This window comes from Pinus tabuliformis, chromosome 3_2, assembly GCF_031772625.1.
Source record: "Pinus tabuliformis cultivar Carrire ecotype Pingquan chromosome 3_2, CPIR1, whole genome shotgun sequence".
Classification (NCBI taxonomy): Eukaryota; Viridiplantae; Streptophyta; class Pinopsida; order Pinales; family Pinaceae; genus Pinus; species Pinus tabuliformis.
Window position 1 is genome coordinate 249,733,041 of NC_142302.1, and position 20,061 is coordinate 249,753,101.

The following is a 20,061-nucleotide window of genomic DNA, read 5'->3' on the forward strand; positions in this document are numbered from 1 at the left end:
CAAGCCATTTCAGCAGAAGCTAAGAAAAGTACATCCGTCACTTGAACCCCTTATACAAAAAGAACTGACTAAGTTGTTAGATGCTCGGATCATTTACAAATTTTGTCATTCTATGTGGATTTCTAACGTAGTTCTTGTACATAAGAAGTACGTAGAGATTTGCTTATGTGTTGATTTTCGAAACCTGAACCACGCCTTAGACAAAGAGAACTACCTCGTGCCATTGATAGAACATATTTTATAGACAATATCTAGAGTAGAAATGTTTTCTTTGCTCGAGGATTTTTCAGGATACAACCAGGTTCTAGTAGTGGACCCTGATAGATAGAAAACAACCTTTCATACCAAGTGGGGTATTTTTTCCTACAGAATAATTCCATTTGGGCTTGTGAACATAGGCGCAACCTTTCAATGCACTATGGACATCACCTTCCGTGGACTTATCAGATAGAGCGTAGTGGTTAACCTTGATGACGTGATTTTATTTTCCAGAAAATGGTTAGACCACATATGCCATTCGAAGAAGATATTCGAACGATGCTGAAAATACGAGATATCTTTGAATCCCAAGAAAAGTGTATTTGCAGTGTTTGAGGGGAACCTCCTCAGGAAAATCATTGCCAAAAGTGGGATCAAGGTTGATCCACACCGAGTTCAAACAATCAAACAGATTCCTCACCCAACCAACAAGAAACCCATGTAGTCCTTCTTGGGAAAGATCAACTTCCTCCGGAATTTCATCTCATATTATGCACAGATGGTGAAACCTATGCAAGGCATGATCAAGAAGGATGCAGTCTACAGTTAGGGTAAGAAGGAAAAGAATGAATTCACCCGTATCAAGAAGGCTATAGCAGATGCACCTGCACTTTACATCCCAAAATTTAACAAGGATTTCATTTTGTACACCTTTGCCTCCGACACTTCACTTGTTGCAGTGCTCACTCAGAAGGATGAGCTAAATGACGAATGTCCCATCTCCTTCATGAGTGAAAGCATGCAGGGACCCGAACTCAACTACCCCATTGTCGATAAACAAGCATACGTAGTATACAAGGTGATGAAACACTTCAGACCCTACTTGTTGAAGAACCATTGCATAGTCTTTGTGCCACACCCAGCAGTCTGATCACTGCTTGTTCAACAAGAGTTGGGTGAAAGATGTGCGAACTGGATGAAAGGCTTGCAATAGTATGATCTTGACATCAAGCCTGTTCACATTATCAAGGGTCATGTTGTCTGTAGACTCACAGCTGAAGCAATCCATGCACAGGAGGAAGAAGAAGAGCTCATTGGTTGGGAGGAAGAAATCGAGATGTACGATGTAGATCGAGCACCACCCACTTCATACGAAGACTCTTGGTACGAAGATGTGTGCCAGTACCTTGAGCATGGCACCATGCCCTCCCACTTCCCCATGTGACAGAAGAGGGCACTTCACCTCAAAGAATTACCTTATTAGTTGGTGCAGAAAGTGCTTTACAGAAAGCATAGCAATGGAATTTTGTTTAGGTGCGTGGAGGCACATGATTCAGAGAAGGTCTTGCGTGATCTGCATGACGAACCAGTCAGGGTCCACTTCGCAGGAAACACCACTACGCACACATTCATGGAAGCCAGTTTCTACTGGCCCACATTATTCAAGGATGCTCATGCTTATGCTCGCAAGTTCTCGGTTTGTTAGTGATGCACCAATAAAACACGAAGGTCAGCAACCCCGCTGCACCTTGTTGCAGTGAGTGAATCATTTCAATAAATGGAGCTTAGACATCATTGGGGAATCTTCCCACACTCATCGAAGCAGCACTACTACATATTGATAGCTACCAATTACTTCACGCAGTGGACAAAACCAGCTCCACTTAAGCAACTAAACGACCAGGAAGTTATCAACTTCCTTCAACAGAACATCATCTCATTCTTTGGTGTTCTGGTATCACTTGTTTTTTAAAATGAAACTTACTTTTCATCTTTAAAGCTTTATGATTTTTCATTGCAATATGGTATCATGCTTAAACACTTAGCTAACTACTACTCGCAAGGAAATGGTCTCCTTGAATCCATAAATAAAAACCTCATCTGCATTATCAAGAATACCATTTACTCTGAACGGAAAAACTAGCACTTTGCTTTGACGAATGCCTTATGGGTTGACTTTGTAACACCCAAACCCTCTTTGAACACTTCGCCATAATTCCTGGCTTATGCGAAAGAAGCCATCCTCTCGCCAAACATCTAGTACTTGCCTACTCTTTAATTGTCCCAAGAATATTAAGGCAAGCCATGTCTATTAGTTCAGTGTAGGATGGATACATTTCACAAGCTGCAGGAAGAATGGATGAAAGCAAAAGAAAAATTCACACTCCAATAGAATCGTATCAAGAGATGGTTCGACAAGAAGTTTGCAGGGAATGCTAACTTCAATATGGGTGACTTGGTCCTGAAATGGGACAAACCACATGAAGACAAAGGAAAACATATGAAGTTCCAGTCCCTGTGGATTGGTCCAGACACTATCCAGGAAAAGCTTGTCCCACACATGTATCATCTACAATCACTTGACGAGAGGATTGACAACCTTCCTATCAACGGCCAAGACTTAAAACAATATTTTCAGTAACCCAAGGTTGTGTCCTTTGCTATGTACATAGTATTTTTACTGCTTGTATTTTCACTTTTCTTTGCTATTTTTTCTTCGCTTTGTTTTGTTTGCTTAATATCATGTTATTTTTTGTTTTTCCAATAAGTGTTGCCCTCTACTGAGTTCTGTATTTTGAATGAATATGTGGCTGAGATCCAAAGAGTCTTATGACACTGCAACACTTGGCCAATCATGTGTCCGTCTTCTCTGTGCTTGATTGTAACCTTCAGCCGATGAAGTCTAGATCGAAAATATGAGACATATGTAAGGGAAGCTCTGGTCCAACCATGAACCTATGTCCACACTGGAAAACCCCATGCCTATACTCAGTCTTCTACTTTGTGTGTTCAAGCTCATCCAACTAGTAGAAACGGAGAAGGGGAAAATCTAAATGAGCAAACCTAAATCAGAGGTCTTACATGCTTCTCTGAAAGAAAAACCTCTTCTATTCTCAATAAGTCAAGATCCCTCATCCACCCTAAAAATAAACAAGTGTCTGTGCACAGTCCTCTTTTCAAAAATACAAAGGCGAAATAAGAGAAAGGTTTCCTACGCAGAGAGGTGAAGCATGCAACTCCATTGGGGTATTGACCAAGCTCGCTAGCAGTGGATCAATGTGTGTCTCCCTGCATGACTCCGTCAGGGTACTGTCCAGGTCTACTTGCAACGAAGCAACAACAGAGATGAAACTTATACTCTGAAAATATCAAGTTCGCGATCCAAACTACCCTTCCCAATTTTGAAACACTGTGATCATGCTGAAATTTATTGTTGTGTTTGACTGAGTGGAAAAAGGTAAACCATGTCTATCCATGGGGAAAGTGGGGAAACTGAAGTAACTCGTACATCGATTCAATACTCCCTAATAGACCAAGGCCCTGTGTTGTCAATGAACCAAAACGGAGAAGCTGGTATTCAACTAGTGTGTCTCCAAGTGTTGTAGCGGGTGCAACACCCTCCAAAATTTTGGTTTGAATCCTATTTCGAATCCTTCCTTGGTTTTTCCTTGATGATTGAAAACACTCGGGCTCATCCCATGAGCTTGTGTCAAGTCTTTATGCCCTCTTTACTTGACCGATCACCGATCATCTTTTAGCATGTTGGTTGCAATGTCATGCTTTCAGCCTTGTTCTGGCGATGTCGAAGGTATATCTTTGTGTGTACAAGTTTTTTTCGCTAGTCACACTCACATAAGAAGTTGTATGCAATGTCGTACATGTGTCGTCACGGTCATTCAATGATCTATCTCAAGTGTCACACTTTTCACTCTCACCCTTTAATCAGTCACACTGAGCATAAGTTGTCTTGTTTGTTTGAGGTGTCGTGTCGTTGAGTCATGTTGAGTGTGTGTTCTCAAGGTCATGTATACACGAGTTCACTCACTCACACACTTAACCATTTTGTTGAAGATCTGTCGACCATACCACCCTCCATCAGCCAAACCTCCACTAAGCTGCACTACTCAGTCTCAGCCCTCAATGACCAAGCATTGTTGCCCATAACTGCATAGAGCTTGAGGCTACCCTCCAAGCAGTCTGCATTGTGCAATCTTGGAATCAACCTAACTGACTATCACCTAGAACAATGCAGAAGTTTCCCAAGAAGCCATCTTAGTTTTCATTTCCCGTAATCCTATCCATCAAGTCTCCCACTAGTCAATGGGAGAATTTGACTTAAACAGTGACCCGAGGCTGCACTCATCCCCAAAACTGTGCAAAAGCTGTCACCTTCTTGCCTACACTGCTTGAAGAAATTGCGCAGACATGAGGGACAGGAACCCACTGCATGTCACTACATTATCCTAGAAAATTGTGGAATTTTGTCGGGCAGTCCCCCTACCGGCTTACTTGCCACTTCTCCTAAAAATTACGCAGTTTTCACTGATAGCCCACCTACTACTCAACACCCTACTCAGCCTGGAAACTGCTTAGACATGTCCTGCTTGACTGCCTCCCATATCTGCGTAGTTCTTACCAGTAGGTTCTTGCATCCTGATCCCCACCTCCTCTTGAATTTTGCGCAGTTTTCATTGCCAGTGCCTCCTACTGCCCGCACTGCCTTCCCAGAAAAAATTGTGCAATTCTTCTTCCCAGCTGAGCCAGATCCCGCAGATGTCACTACTGTCCCGAATTTTTCAACCTAGCCTCTCAGTGATCTTTACGCAGTTTTTCCCGATAATTCCTCGAAGCCTCGCATCCTAACCTAAAATGTGCTCCGCACATTTTCAGAGGCTTGTCCTCTCTCCCAGTCACCTTCACTCGGAAAAGAAAGATGATGCATCATGGTAGACTAGGGGATTTATGGATTTGATTTCGTATCATCATGATTGATTGAAAAGATAGGTACATGTATGAGACATGGCGCGACGATGAATGAGATGAATAAGGAGTGCATGCTAGGAGACTTGTTCGCAATTGGATGAACACATGAAGCATGTCAAGTACCAGCAAAGGGGACACATGTGCATGCAACATCAAGCAAACACCAAGACCATCGAAGACTCCGCACACCTTTTCATGCGGGGGTGAAGCTATGATACACCAACAGCACACTCACTACTCAGCAGCACAACAGCTTGACATGGACACCACCATCAGCATGAACATAGCAGCAGTGTCATGTCGATTCATGTCATGAGTCGTCTCAACTACATCACTACTATGGGCATATTGTTTTAATCAATGTAATGTAACGTGGAAGTACAAGAGACCAACATACAAAGTTGAAGAGTCATGTCAGTTGAAGAGTCATGTAAGTCAAATAGTCATGAGGGAAGTCAAAGGGTCATAAGGGTCAAGTTCACTCTTGGCTATATATACCCCTCATTTGTACATACAAAGGACTTTTCACCTTGGCTCCTCCCACATAGCCTTGAGAGTTTGTAGTCTTTTCTTTAAGGAGCGAGCAGTGGCTCCAATGACCCACTACTAGGGTTAGTGATGTATGGTGTACGGATATGCCTTGGAACTTTCGCTTAATTCAGAAGCCTATTAATAGGTCAGCACGGTTTCACACATGTATTGTATTCATTTGTAAGATTATTCTTTGGACGCTTGTAATGCATGTTTCTTTAACTTGTACTAAGATAGTTGAACTATTTTGTTTCTTTTAGTGCATACGTTGTTGGAAATGTGTTGTATCAGTTGTTATTGTTGTCTCACCCATGTGGAATACTCTGTCAAACACTAGACAGATTCATTATTATAAACTTGTTATAACGAATTTCGCACTCGTTTGGACTACTCCGCTGGGTGTTGTATGTGTTATTTGTTCACTTTATGTTTGTGACTACCACATCTATTTGAACTACTCCACCAGAAGCTGCACAGATCCTGTTGTATTGTGTGTCTCTACCTGATTTGGGACTATTCCCTTTGGACTTGAGACTCACTCTCACCCTCTCCCTCTACAGTGAAAGAACTTAGACACAAGTTACGTTAAGCACTCACCAGGCACACAAACCTCGTTGTTTGAAGACTAAGTATACCACTCTCATGTGCTGACAAGCAAGAGCTAAGGCATATATTTATGATAATGGCAACCAGGCCATTATATCGAATGGGACTCCTACACCAAACGGTGTGAGGTCTAGTTGGGACTTCATACCAGGGAGATCCCCTGAATGTTGGCAGGTCCAACACAATCAATAGGCAGGCAATTACAAAATATATTATAATTCAAAGGTTGCTAAGAAAATCAACAGATCTAGCAAGACATATTCAAATGAAGAAAAATATTCTTTGAATGAGGGAGGTGAGATCCATATGGAATCAATGAGTACATAATCATATCATGAGGCATGGTTAATTGACTTAGGAGCATCCAATCAAATGACACCTCATAGGGAATGGTTCTATGAATATGAATAATATGAAGGAGGTGATGCATACCTAGGGGATGACCTAACAACCAAGATTATGGGATGGGGTTGGTTTGATTTATGCTTAAATATGGGAAGAGTAAAACATTACCATGTGTGCTTCATATTATAGGTTTGGCAAGAAACCTTATATATGTTAGTAAAATGGGCGATGCTGGTGTGCACACTATATTATACCAATTATCATGGTATATTATACCAAGTGATTACTCCATATACCCTTTAGTAGAATAGAGTCACTAAAAGGATGACCAAGATGTTGATGGAAAAGACAAGGAACATGCTGAGTGGTGCACGTTTGGCACAATAATTATGGGTGGAAGCAGTGAATATTCCATGTTTATCTGGTAAATAGATCTCTTTCATTAGCACCAGTCAATAAGACTCCAAAAGAAGTATGGTTTGGTAAAAATCCATCATTCACAGATCTTAGACTCTTTGGTTGTGAGGATTTTTTCCATTTCCTCAAGAAAAAGAGGTATAAACTGGACAATAAGGCAATCAAGTGTATTTTCATTGGGTGCAAAGATGGAATGAAAGTGTATAAGATATGGGATCTCACGACAAGGAATATAATTTATAGTATAGATGTGATCTTCAGGGAAGTTAGATGTACTTCTAGGATTGAAGATGGTCCAAAGGAGGAGGAACCACAAAAGTTGGTGTTTAAATTGAAGATGAGGAACATGATTCAAATGAATCAACTAAAGCAAATGAAGAGGTGAAACAACAATCTTTGGTCTTAAGGAGGTCTGATCAAGTAAGGAAACAAGCTAAAATATATATTCCACCTAATTTCCATTCTACTTTTTTGCTACCTACCATTTTTTATGATTCCATGTCAATCAAGAAGATAGTTGACTTTAGAGAGGGTATACTTAGGGAAATACCATAGTGGAAAAAATGGAACCTTTGCATACAAATGAGACATGGGATTTAGTTGAGTTTCCTAATGTAAGGAAACTTGCCAGTTGCAAGTGGGTGTTTAAGAATAAGTTAAAGGTAACAGGTTAAATGATGAAGTACAAGTATCTAATGATACCGAAAGGTTATTCCCAAGTCAAAGGGATTGAATTTAGTGAGATGTTCTCTCTTGTTTTGAAATTAACTTCCATTAGAATACGAATGTCTCTAGTTGTAGCATTTGACCTAGAGATAAAGCAAATTGATGTGAAGAAAACATTTCTATATGGGGACCTAGAAGAAGAAATCTACCTGAAAAGGGTTGAATGGATTGTAGTAAAGGGTACGAAGAAGCTAGTCTTCAAGCTAAATAAGCCCCTTTATGGTTTGAAGTAATAACTAAGGATACGGTACTATAAGTTTGACACATACATCTAAGGATTGGGATATGTGTTTTGGAGAATTTGGTATCTATGGATAAATACTAATTCCTTAGATAAGTAGCCATATCTAGAACAACAGTTTAAAGCACTTTAGCCTTTTCCTATAAGCAATAGATAAGACAGAAGATGAGAAGATCTACTTGTAGTTCCACTTTCCTCTTGTCTCGTTTGTATCGATCCTGTCGCTCCTTCCCATACTTAACACACTTAAGAAGTACCTGTAAACACAAATAGAAGACAAAGAACCAATCAACGCAAAATATATATTGAATACAAGTGAATGGAATCAGATACATTTCAAACATATAAGCATCATATAACAATACAAACATATGGGAAAACGATTCAAATACTTTATTTAATAGAAGAAGGAATTACAACCATCAATTCTGATTCAAAGTCACTCCTTCAACGTTGGTTCCATCCACATCACATCATAAGCATGACAATCTGGCAGCATAACAACACTTACAATAGTCTCAAATATCAAACTGACATTATCTCCTTACAATCATCAAAGTCCAGTCCTTGATCACTTAGATGAGTGCTCAATTTATAGGAAGTGGAGGAGGTCTTGTCATAAATGAGGGTATTGAATGGCCTTCCAAACTTAGAGTTAGTTTCCATGGAGGAAGGGATGAGAGGATAGGAGGTTAATGGATCCTTAGCCTATCCAATTTCGAGCTCATAGGAGGGGATAAGAGGTGGTATCCTTCTAGAATGATCTAGAACCAAGAAATATTCCTAGAACCCTATGCAAATTTCACTTAATCTTGCCCAGCGCAAGTCAAAGTGGGCCTAAGTGCTCTATAGAGCACCCTTTCATGGGCTTAAGTGCTTTGCAAAGCACCCTTACATGGGCCTACCTGCTCTAGTCCTTCAAGGAGTCATTTCAAGATGTCTTTAAGCCATGAAACTATCAGGAAGGAGGCATTCAAAGTGTTGACTTGTTTAGGACATGTAGCAACTGAAATTAGGGTTTGATTAGCCCTAAAACACTGACCTGGATGATGGAAGTGATGTACCCAAATGGATATGTAATAGCTGCCCCCTAAAGCATGAAGTCGAAAATAATAATGTCGAGTGATATGCTTTACAATGTGATGAGGAGGTTCCGAAGTGGGTGGTGACCTGCATCGATTACAATACATAATATCATGATATTTTGATTTTTTCTCATGAATTGCTAAGGGAAGGCATACCCATGCTCAGCATATAAACTTTCATTACAAGTACATAGATATTCGTCTACAAATATAGACCCATGATCGGAATGACCATCAATGTAAAGCCATTGTACGAATGATTTGGTACATTTCCTAAAATCGCAGCCCGAATGGATGAAACTAGATCCAGGGTCTTCTATCTCGTTCAATCGTTCTCTCAAGTACGAGTCTAACCATGTGAATATGTGATCTGAAATCGAACATGGGAAGACATCCTCTAATTACCAGCCAATGATGTGAGTCGTTAACAGACGCGAGAGAAATCGTCGATAATGATAATGATCCTCAAGGAACTGCAATACATTATGCATGGTGTGAATGGATGATTTGATGTCGAACACCATACAAATTCTTTCGGTCGAAGGCCATTGATGTCAACCTATCCCTGGAAGCGAGAAACCTGCCATTGATGTATGCAAGCCTCAAGGTACTGGAAGGGTGTTTCTAAGTCAACTTCTTAGATAATGTGTTGATTCTGAAAAGAAGCGACTCGTCGCAGGTGATCCAGGTGGATCTTGGTGGCCACCTACCAAGTCCACCTAGACCCCCACCATTGTTTCTCTCAGCATTTTCAGCTTCTTTAATTGTAGCACAATCTACTATTTTTAGCAGTTTTTGGGTCCTGAAATTCCGGAGCCATTTTGAGGCCCCAAACGACGTTTCTTGGGAAATCTAGGGGCAACATGGGTCCATTGACCAATTTTTCCCTTCCCAAAGTGGTAGTGCTCGGATATATCTTTCTAATGAGCTATTGTACGCATCAAACGGAGATCGTATGCCAAAGTTACGACCCCGGGAAGTTGATGTACCAATTTACCCAAACGGGGCCCACAGTTTGGCGTTTCATCTTCTAGGGTTAGGTTTTGGAATGTTAAGGGTTTTCCATTGTTTCTCAACAATAAATAGGCTTTCGAGCCTCATAATAACACAGTTCAGAGGCATGTAGCCACCACATCTTTTCTCAGAGATAAGCTACCATCGCCCTAGCTGGTTTATTTCCATTACTGTTTGTAAGCATATTTCAGTATTTTACATTAATGAAATGAAGTATTATTTCCGCTGCATATTTGTGTTTATGGCTATTTCTGTAATTTGTTGCGTTCCTGTTTAACTCCGGATCAGTGGTATCAGAGCGGTCTACTTTTTCTCTATTTTTCTTTGCATGTCCCCAATTAGGTCGGCATATAAGGAGTTAGGGCTTGAACTGGTCGAACCTTTGCGAGACCAGCCTCGCAAATCCCGACGGCCTCCCATGGCAGATGAGAAGAAAGACGAGGGGGCAGGATATCCTATCAAAATATTGCTCGAAGAAGCCCTCGAGCGACAACGAAACGCGATGATGGACAGCTTTGCCCAGATCCTTCAACGGCTACCCAGAAGCGACGCATCGGCTTCCAGCAGCTACTCTGGAAACGCCACGCCATTTAAGGTACAAGTCAATTTTGAAATCCCCATATTCGAGGTTCAGATAGACGTAGATGCCGTAGATAAATGGTTAAATCGACTAGAGGGTTATTTTTCTGTTCATGAATTTTCGAGTTGGGAAAAGATTGTTTTCGCTCTTCTCAAAGCAACCCCCCACGTCAAGGACTGGTGGGAAACCTACTGTAAGCAGAAGGATGAAAATACCGGCTCACTATTTTCAGCCACACCCACCTGGAATTCATTCTGGGATGCCATCAAGGAGCAATACTACCCTGTCGAAAGCTATGAGGATGAATACATAAAGTGGACCACGCTGCGGCAGGGAAGGGACCAAGACGTGCCGGAGTTCACCAATCTTTTCCATACCCTTCGCACAAAGTTGGGTATCAAGGATATGGAGCAGCATTTGATACTCAAATACTACGGTTGCCTGCAAAAGTACATCCAGGAAGAAATAGAATTCCTGAACATCTCCTCGCTCGGCACAGCGTACCGATATGTCGTCAAGGTCGAGTAGAAGTTTAAACAAAAGAAGCGAGACTTTGGATCTGCGAACCTGAAGCAAGGGAAAGGTGCCCCTAAACCACAAAACAAAGGACAAAGCCAAGGCGGGGTAGCCCAAGACAACCCGCCAAAGCTACAAGCAAAGAATAGCGCCGCGAAGCCGAAAAAGGACACGGGAAAATGGTGTGAGTTCCATAAGAGCTCCACTCACAACACAAGTGAGTGTCGGGCCAAGCAGTCACTGGTGGCTGAGATAAAGGCTTCAGAATCAGATGCATGTTCTGACTCTGAGTCAGAACCCGACAAGGGGAATGACAAAGGGAAGCAGATCATCGATGTGGATCCCAATGCCACTGTTGCTACTGCCAAGGTCTGGAAAAATGAACCCGAAGATCCAGAGGAGGAGGAGCATCTCTTCCACTCCCAGATGTGGGTAAAGAGCTCCCCACTACAATTCATTATCGACAGCGGAAGCCAAAAGAACCTCATTTTGGCCGAGGTCGTGAAGCGGTTGGGCCTACCGACCACAACACATCCACAACCGTACACCATCGGGTAGCTTCACCAAGGATGGGATCTTCGCGTGAGCCAATAGTGTCGCCTTGCATACAACATCAAGCCCTTCACGGATGAGGTATTGTGTGACATTGCTCCCCTTGAAGTTTGTGATGTATTATTAGGACAACCATACTTGTGGAAGCGACATGCTATGTATGAATCAAGGCCCCGTGCTGTTACTATTACATTGGGAAATAAGTTGTACAGGATACCAGAGGTAGCACTGCCTACCACCATCTCTTTGATTACTGCAAAATAATGTATTAAGCTCATTTCCAAAACTGGGAAATTTGTTTTCCTGATGATACGCCCTCAAGGAAAGAAGAAGACGGTGGCCACGGCCTCCAAACAGGGCCCCTCTGCACGACAACTACAGATGGACAAGGTCGCGGAGGAGTACGAGAACATCTTCACCTCCTTCGCAGGGGTTCCCCTGCACTGTCAAGTCAAGCACTCCATCGATCTGACCCCAAGTGCACCACTACCCAATGGACCAATTTATCGGCACTCCGTTCTGGACAAAGATGAAATCAAGAGGTAAATTCAGGAGTTGTTGCAGAAAGGTCACATCCGTCTGATTTCATCGCCTTGTGGGAGCCCGATCGTGTTGGTACAGAAGAAGGATGGGACTTGGAGACTTTGTATTGACTATCGGGCACTGAACAAGATCACTGTCCGTAATAGGTACCCAATCCCGCGGATTGATGACCTCTTGGACCAACTAAAAGGGGCAAAATATTTCAGCAAGATCGATCTGAAGTCAGGATATCACCAGGTACCAATCGAACCCTCTAATGTGTGGAAGACTGCCTTCAAAGCCAAGGAGGGGCTTTTCGAATGGTTGGTTATGCCTTTCGGATTGACGAATGCTCATGTAACCTTCATGAGGCTAATGGACGACATCTTGCGGCCATTCACCAACTCATTTGTAGTGGTATACTTGGATGACATTCTGATCTTCAGCCAGATTTGGGAAGAGCACCTCCACCACATCCGACAGGTTCTCCAAACACTACGGCAACACAAGCTATGTGCCAATTTGGAGAAATGCGCTTTTGGCATGACCCAAGTTCAGTATCTGGGATACATTATTGATGAACAGGGGGTGCATGTGGATCCAGCCAAGATCCAAGTCATTCGGGATTGGCCATCTCCAACCACTTTGACAAAGCTCCGCATCTTTCTAGGTCTTGCCAACTTCTACCGCAGGTTCGTGTTGGGATTTTCTCATATCACTTGGCCCTTGAGTCAAGTCACCAAGGGAGGAGCAAAAGCAAAATTATTTTGGTCTGAATCTCAACAAAATTCATTCATACAGTTGAAAGATCGCCTCTGCATGGCACCAGTGCTTGCGTTACCAAATTTACAACAACCATTTGAGGTCGAGACAGATGCCTCTGACTATGCTATTGGGGCAGTCCTTACTCAACACGGTCAGCCAGTGGCATATCACAGTGAAACACTTTCAGACATAGTCCGGAAGTATCCCACTTATGATAAAGAGATGTACTCCATTGTGCAGGCCTACCGACAATGGAAGCATTACATTTTGGGGAAGGAAACAGTCATCCACATAGACCACCGACCTAAGCAGTTCATACAGACCCAAGGGAAATTGCAGAATGATCACCATCAGAAGTGGTCTACGTACCTGCAACAGTTCCATTTGAATATCAAGTATAAGAAGGGTAGCACCAATAATGTTGCAGATTGCCTCAGTCGGCCACCGATCATGGCGTTAACCACCGTGCTCAACTCTTGTGGGCACGAGACTTCTGATTGGCCACTTCTCTACAAAAGCGACCCAGAATTTGGCCACACATACCAGACACTCTTGGAGGGTTGGCATGTTCCAGATTTTCACCTCTAGGATGCCCTGTTATGCCACTTGGGTCACCTTTGTGTTCCTTCAAGTGAGCGTGCCAAGATGATTTGGGAAGCACACTACAGTCAGGCTTATGGGCATTTCGGGGTCGAGAAAATAGTGGCAATACTGCAAAAGTATCTCTATTGGCCGAATCTTCGACAGGATGTTGGGAATTACATCAGATCATGTATTACCTGTGCCATTGCCAAACCGACCATCAAGAAACAAGGCCTCTATGCCCCGCTGCTTACCCCTAATCGACCTTGGGAATCCATCTCCATGGATTACATGTCAGGCCTTCCTTCCACTAAGCATGGAAATGACTGTGTTTTTGTGGTCGTCGACAGGTTCTCTAAGATGGCCATTATGGCGGCCTGCAAGAAGAATATCACAGCAGAAGCCACTGCTAAACTCTTTTTTGAACGAGTGTGGGTGCACTTTGGGATCCCACAATCTATCATCTCAAATCAGGACAGTCGATTCCTCAGTACATTTTTGTCCAGTCTCTGGTCAATGCTGGACACCAAAATCATTAAGTCCACAGCCTTCCATCCTCAACTGGTGGCCAGACAGAGGTTGTCAAAAGAATGATTGTTCACATTCTGCGCATGTACAACTCAAAGCATCCACGCACATGGGACGAGAGCCTCCCCTATTTTCAACACAGCTACAACCGAGCTCTTCACAGCTCGACTGGCCACAGCCCTTTTCAGGTGGGCTTGGGATTCCAGCCACTATGCCCCATTGACGTGGCCATGCCACTTGCAGCTACTTACATAGATTCGGCTCATGTCCAGTCCAAAACAGATAAGGAAACCAGCTTCATTGAGCACATCCAACATATTCGCCAACAAGTCCATGACATTCTGGAGAAATCAAATGCGAAGTACAAGCAGTGACATGATCAACATCGGGTGCCACACAAGTTTCAGGTGGGCGACAAAGTCTGGTTGCATTTGCAAAAGGAAGCCTTACTGGAGCCTATCGGAAACTGAGACTACTCCGATATGGTCCTTACACCATTACTAAGGTTGTGGGAGACAATGCATTTGAGTTCAACATTCCCCATTCCTTGGCCTGCACCCAGTGTTCAATGTGGACCGCCTTCGGCCATACCTTCCACCATTGCTAGACACATCCAACATTGCAGAACAGCTCACACCCACAGAATTAAATCCAGATTGCATGGAACAATCTACAACTGATCGGATCATGGACACAGAGATCAAGAACACTCAACAACAGAATATCCAACTGTATCGATTTGTCAAAGTAGGCCAACTCCTTCACCAAGGCAAGTGGCTCACCAAGGACCAAGTTCAGCAAAAGTTTCCTCATCTCATGGAGGAACTCAACGCAATGGGGACCATTGCTTCCTAAGGGGGGAGGAATAATCTAGGTGGATCTTGGTGGCCACCTGCCAAGTCCACCTAGACCCCCACCATTGTTTCTCTCAGCATTTTCAGCTTCCTTAATTGTAGCACAACCTACTCTTTTTAGCAATTTTTTGGGTCCTAAACTTCCGGAGCCGTTTTGAGGCCCTAAACGGCATTTTTTGGGAAATTTGGAGGCAACATGGGTCCTTGGACGAATGTTGCCCTTCCCAAAGTGGTAGTGCTCGGATAGATCTTTCTAACGAGCTATTGTACACGTCAAACGGAGATCGTATGCCAAAGTTACGACCCCAGGAAGTTGATGTACCAATTTACCCAAACGGGGCCCACAGTTTGGCGTTTCATCTTCTAGGGTTAGGTTTTGGAATGTTAAGGGTTTTCCATTGTTTCTCAACAATAAATAGGCCTTCGAGCCTCATTGTAACATAGTTCAGAGGCATGTAGCCACCACATCTCTTCTCATAGATAAGCTACCATCGCCCTAGCTGGTTTATTTCCATTACTGTTTGTAAGCATATTTCAGTATTTTACATTAATGAAATGAAGTATTATTTCCGCTGCATATCTATGTTTATGGTTATCTCTGTAATTTTTTGCGTTCCTGTTTAAGTCCGGATCAGCAGGAGGGCCTTGATGTATCCCACATCAATGACACGAAACAAGTGTAATGATTTTGGAGACGGAATTTCACTGACGACACAAGGTTTAAGAATATTCGTCATGAAAATGAAGGTTTATGAGTATTACAAAGGATGAATTTTACAGATTGACTTCTCTTGAACATATCGGCGACACTGAATGAATTGGCAGCATTGACCCAAAACCAAAGTGATGGATGGTGTGATAGACCATAGGTATGATAACCATCAAGTTGATAACCCAACCCAAATAGTCGGAATGAATTGGTAGCATTGACCCAAAAAAAAGTGATGGATGGTGTGATAGACCATAAGTATGATAACCATCCAGCAGATAACCCAACGCAAATAGTCACTGAGGTGAAGTGAAAGTGTCATGTTCAAGAGCGACCTGCTACCATAAAGTGGTTTACCCCTTTTTCCCATTTTCCCCAGTCATTGCTGACCAGTACCTCTTTATTTTTATAAAGCTTGAGGAGGATAACATATGCTTGTTGTATAATTCCACCCTTCAGGTGAATCCATTGCTATTTGATGTTTTAACGAATCTAGCAAAGGTGAAACTCGGTCTTGTCTAGATGGACAAGTTTGTCGCTATTTTATGTTTTAAAGAGTTTAACAACAAACATAACTTGGTCCTTTTCATTTTTAGAGAGTTTGAAAAGGGACAAAAAGAAAACTCCACAAGTTATTTTTTGTAAATTAATCTCTCAAGCCCGAAAAAGCGTAAAACAATACAAGGGAGATGTCATTTCCAATCCATTAACGAGCTGAAAAAGACAAGCGCGCGACAATATTTTCATGTTTATAGAGTCTGAAAAGAGCTTAAAGAGGACTCCGCTTTGAGGAACGAGTGATGTCTGGGATAGAAATTGGCTCCAGTGATGTTGGAACTTCTCAAAACATGTTGATTTATGTGAAGAGGCTGGCTAATAAGACCACTCATTGCAATTGTTCCTAAAAAAGGGTAAAACAACCAAGTGAAAGCGTATGATCAGCCAAGCAGATAGTGACGATGGAAGGAGAAAAACCAAGGGTCATCTAGTAGAAGAGGTTGATAAAATGGCAATCACAAGGGTTAAAATGGAAATGGGTTCATTTTTAGACAAGCTTGAACCATAGGGAACTATGCTTGGATTCAGTTTCATGTTTACACAAGCTTGGAACGAAAAGCTATGCTTGGATTCAATTTCATTTTTACACAAGCTTGAAATGATTAACTATGCTTGAGATTGGTTTACATGCCCCAACACGATGAAAGGGAGAGTCTCCTGTAACCAGATGGAAGTCGTTGCGGTCAACACCTTTTTGGCTTCGTCCAGATAAGGACAAAGGTGAATGGGGTGATTCCCTTCACATAACTTATAGGGAAACTTAACTTTACCACTAGGTGCATGCCCCCCAAGCTTCATTGCATTCACCTAAGTAGACTAATCATGGCTATGAGGTAGATGGAATGAAGTTTCACTTACGAGATCAAGTGAAAAACTCGACCGGGATTTTACAAGATCTACTCAAAGACTCAAATTGGAACTTTGCTCCATTGTTTCATTTTTTTAATGAGGTTGACACAAGACCAAGAACTATCCTCATATTCCTTGTTTCATTTTTTAACGAGCTTGACACAAGACAAGGAACTATCCTCGTATTCCTTGTTTCATTTTTTAACGAGCTTGACACAAGAGAAGGAACTATGCTCATACCCTTCGTTTCATTTTTTAATGAGGTTGACACAAGACCAAGAACTATCCTCATGGAAGTTGTTTCATTTTTGAATGAGGTTAACACAGTAAAAGAACTATCCTCATATCCTTGGTTTCATTTTTTAACGAGGTTGACACAAGACAAGGAACTATCCTCATGGGAGCTGTTTCATTTTTTAATGAGGTTGACATAGTAAAATAATTATCCTCATATTCCTTGTTCACAACTCATAAGATGTCATGACTTCCAAGAGATTCTCATAAGATGGGAGAACAATGATCTCGAAGGGATCCGTAGCAAGGAATCCATTAGAGAGATCTGGTTCCAATGCCCCCAGTACATAATGTACAACATCACTCAATTGATCGTCAGTTGATGTAGCCATGGAATGGGTTACCACATAATTAACCCGTGGCGGGGATGATACCATTGGTACAAAAAGACCATTTAGGGAAGATGGTTGACTCGAAGCCATATTAGGACCAGGAAATGAAAGCTGGTCAATGGTGACAATTCTGCCTTCATGCGGGAAATAAATCACTCGAAATATTGTTGAAACAATAGCTCCCATGTCATAAACATATTCGCGCCCAAGAAGTAAATTGTAATCTAAAAGGCCTAGGACTACCATCACATTAAGATAAACAATTTTTCCTCCCAAAGTAATAGGTAACTAAGGGAGGATCCCTAATGGTTGACTGGTTCCTTTTTTAAAGGCCAACAAATTCTGGGTAACTGGCACAAGTGGCGGCGAACCGAGCGCTTGCCAAGCAGTAGAGGAAAGGATACTCACTAATGCACCTTCATCTATAATAGTGCAAGATACAATATGTTATATACCTATAATATGATCTGGAAAGGCACATAAGAAGGAAGAGGGAATCCTGTCAGTCGGTTCCAATCAAAGAAAGTGCCCAGATTACTTGGAGGGGGTACCGTAGAAATGGGAGAATTAACCCCTTGAGTTACGAGAGCAGGAGGATTTTCCTCCTGTCTTGATGGAACAGGAGGATTGCCCCCAAGCTCATTGGAATCTAAAGAAATGAAAAGAACCTGAGTGGTATCATACTCACTCTCTATGGGCAAGGTAGGATTAACTAAAGGTGAAATCGAGTCAACTGTTTCCTCGACCTGTTGATTTGGGTCGGGTATAGACTCATAGGATTCACCTTCAGAGAGAGTTTGTTTGACCTACAGTTGATTTGAGTCAGTCAATTCATCAACTAGTGAAGGATTAAGGGAGAGTCTCCTGTAACCAGATGGAAGTTGCTGCGATGAAGCAGGACGGTTATCCAACACTTTTTTGGCTTCATCCAGATAGGGACAAAGATGAATGGCATGATTCCCTTCACATAACCTACAAGGAAACTTAACTTTACCCTTCTTTCCATGAACTTTACTACCACTAGTTGATGGTGTGTCACCAGCATGATCTCGAGAAGTTGATGACACAAGATGATGTGAATGAGAAGACCATTCTTCTAAGATCTGAGGAAAACCAGAACAATTTTGAAGAAGATGGTCTCCCGCACAAAGTTTGCATGGATATCGAACTTTGTGAGGCTTGACGGGCGGTTTCTCATCATATGTTGCATTCAAAGAAATGGTTGCTTGGTTGCCCCTCTGTTGAATTTGCTTCTTCTTCTTCGTCTTCCCTTTCTTCTTCTTCTTAGCCACATGGTTACTAGTACCAATACTTTCACCAGGCGAAGAGGAATAAGGCGAGGAAGAAACAATTGAGGAAGAAGGCAAAGGGTCAACTTTAGGATCAACTGGAGGTTGATTTTGTCTAGTTGGAGGTGTACTTGATTGCGGAAAAATCACAACATTTTGAGCCAAGGAGGTTGAAAACAACCATACTGGTAAGCCAATTGTAAATCCTAGTAGGGATAATGTAGCCATATAAGGAGCACCAATATTTCCGAAAGGAGGAAAAGGACTAGTATTCCCATCAAAACGAATTCTTTGATCGATGGACTCCGGATTTGTTGCCATATGTTTCAACCTAAGATCAACTAAGGAGTGAGTGTGGAGGATGTTATCCGCGGTCAATTGATTTTATTTTAATCAAAGTAACATAACAAAACAAAAGAGGGATAATCTAGGCAAAAGGTTTACCAAGCAACTGTGAACTGCAGAATACCTCCTGGCGAACTGAGAAGTACGGGAAGGCAATCTCCCTGAATGTTGTGTTCGGTGTATCATAGTGTACAAGGTGGCCAGCTCGTTTACCTAAGAATGGATAGCAACCTAGTTTTATCCTCCCATATATACCCGAAAGTACGTGGAGGCCCAATCCGTATTAGCGTTGGCTAATGCAAAACCGCACAGTGAGAGCATTCCCAATACTTTACGTACTGTAACACCGCCCTTATACCCGAAGGTATGTGGATGAGCTACGATACACTCACGTACGTGGAATGAGGTATCACACCCGGGATGTATTGCAAACAATGTAGCGACAACTGCTATGTTTTACGACGCCGGAACACGTCTCTAGCCTAGAACCTCTACATGTTATTCGTTAGGTGACAATGCTCCATTAGGTAAATTCAGATAAATTTTAAGTTGATCTTCTTTAGAATTTTCCTTTCAAGGTTCACCACGTGATGTATGTTTGCAATTCCTAAAATTCAACTTATATGATAAGCATTATTTTCATTGAATTGAACAATGAAAACCTTAGCTAGTAGGGATAGAGCAATCAGATCTTTGACAAAGAGAAAAGAGCACATCTAATGCAATTTCCCTAGCTATTCCTTTCAAGCATTCACAAACTACAATATGAATGATGCAAGTTTTTCTTTTCGAATCCCTTAATGTTATGATGAACAAAAATGAAACTAATGCACATACAATCAATCAATCTTTTTATAAG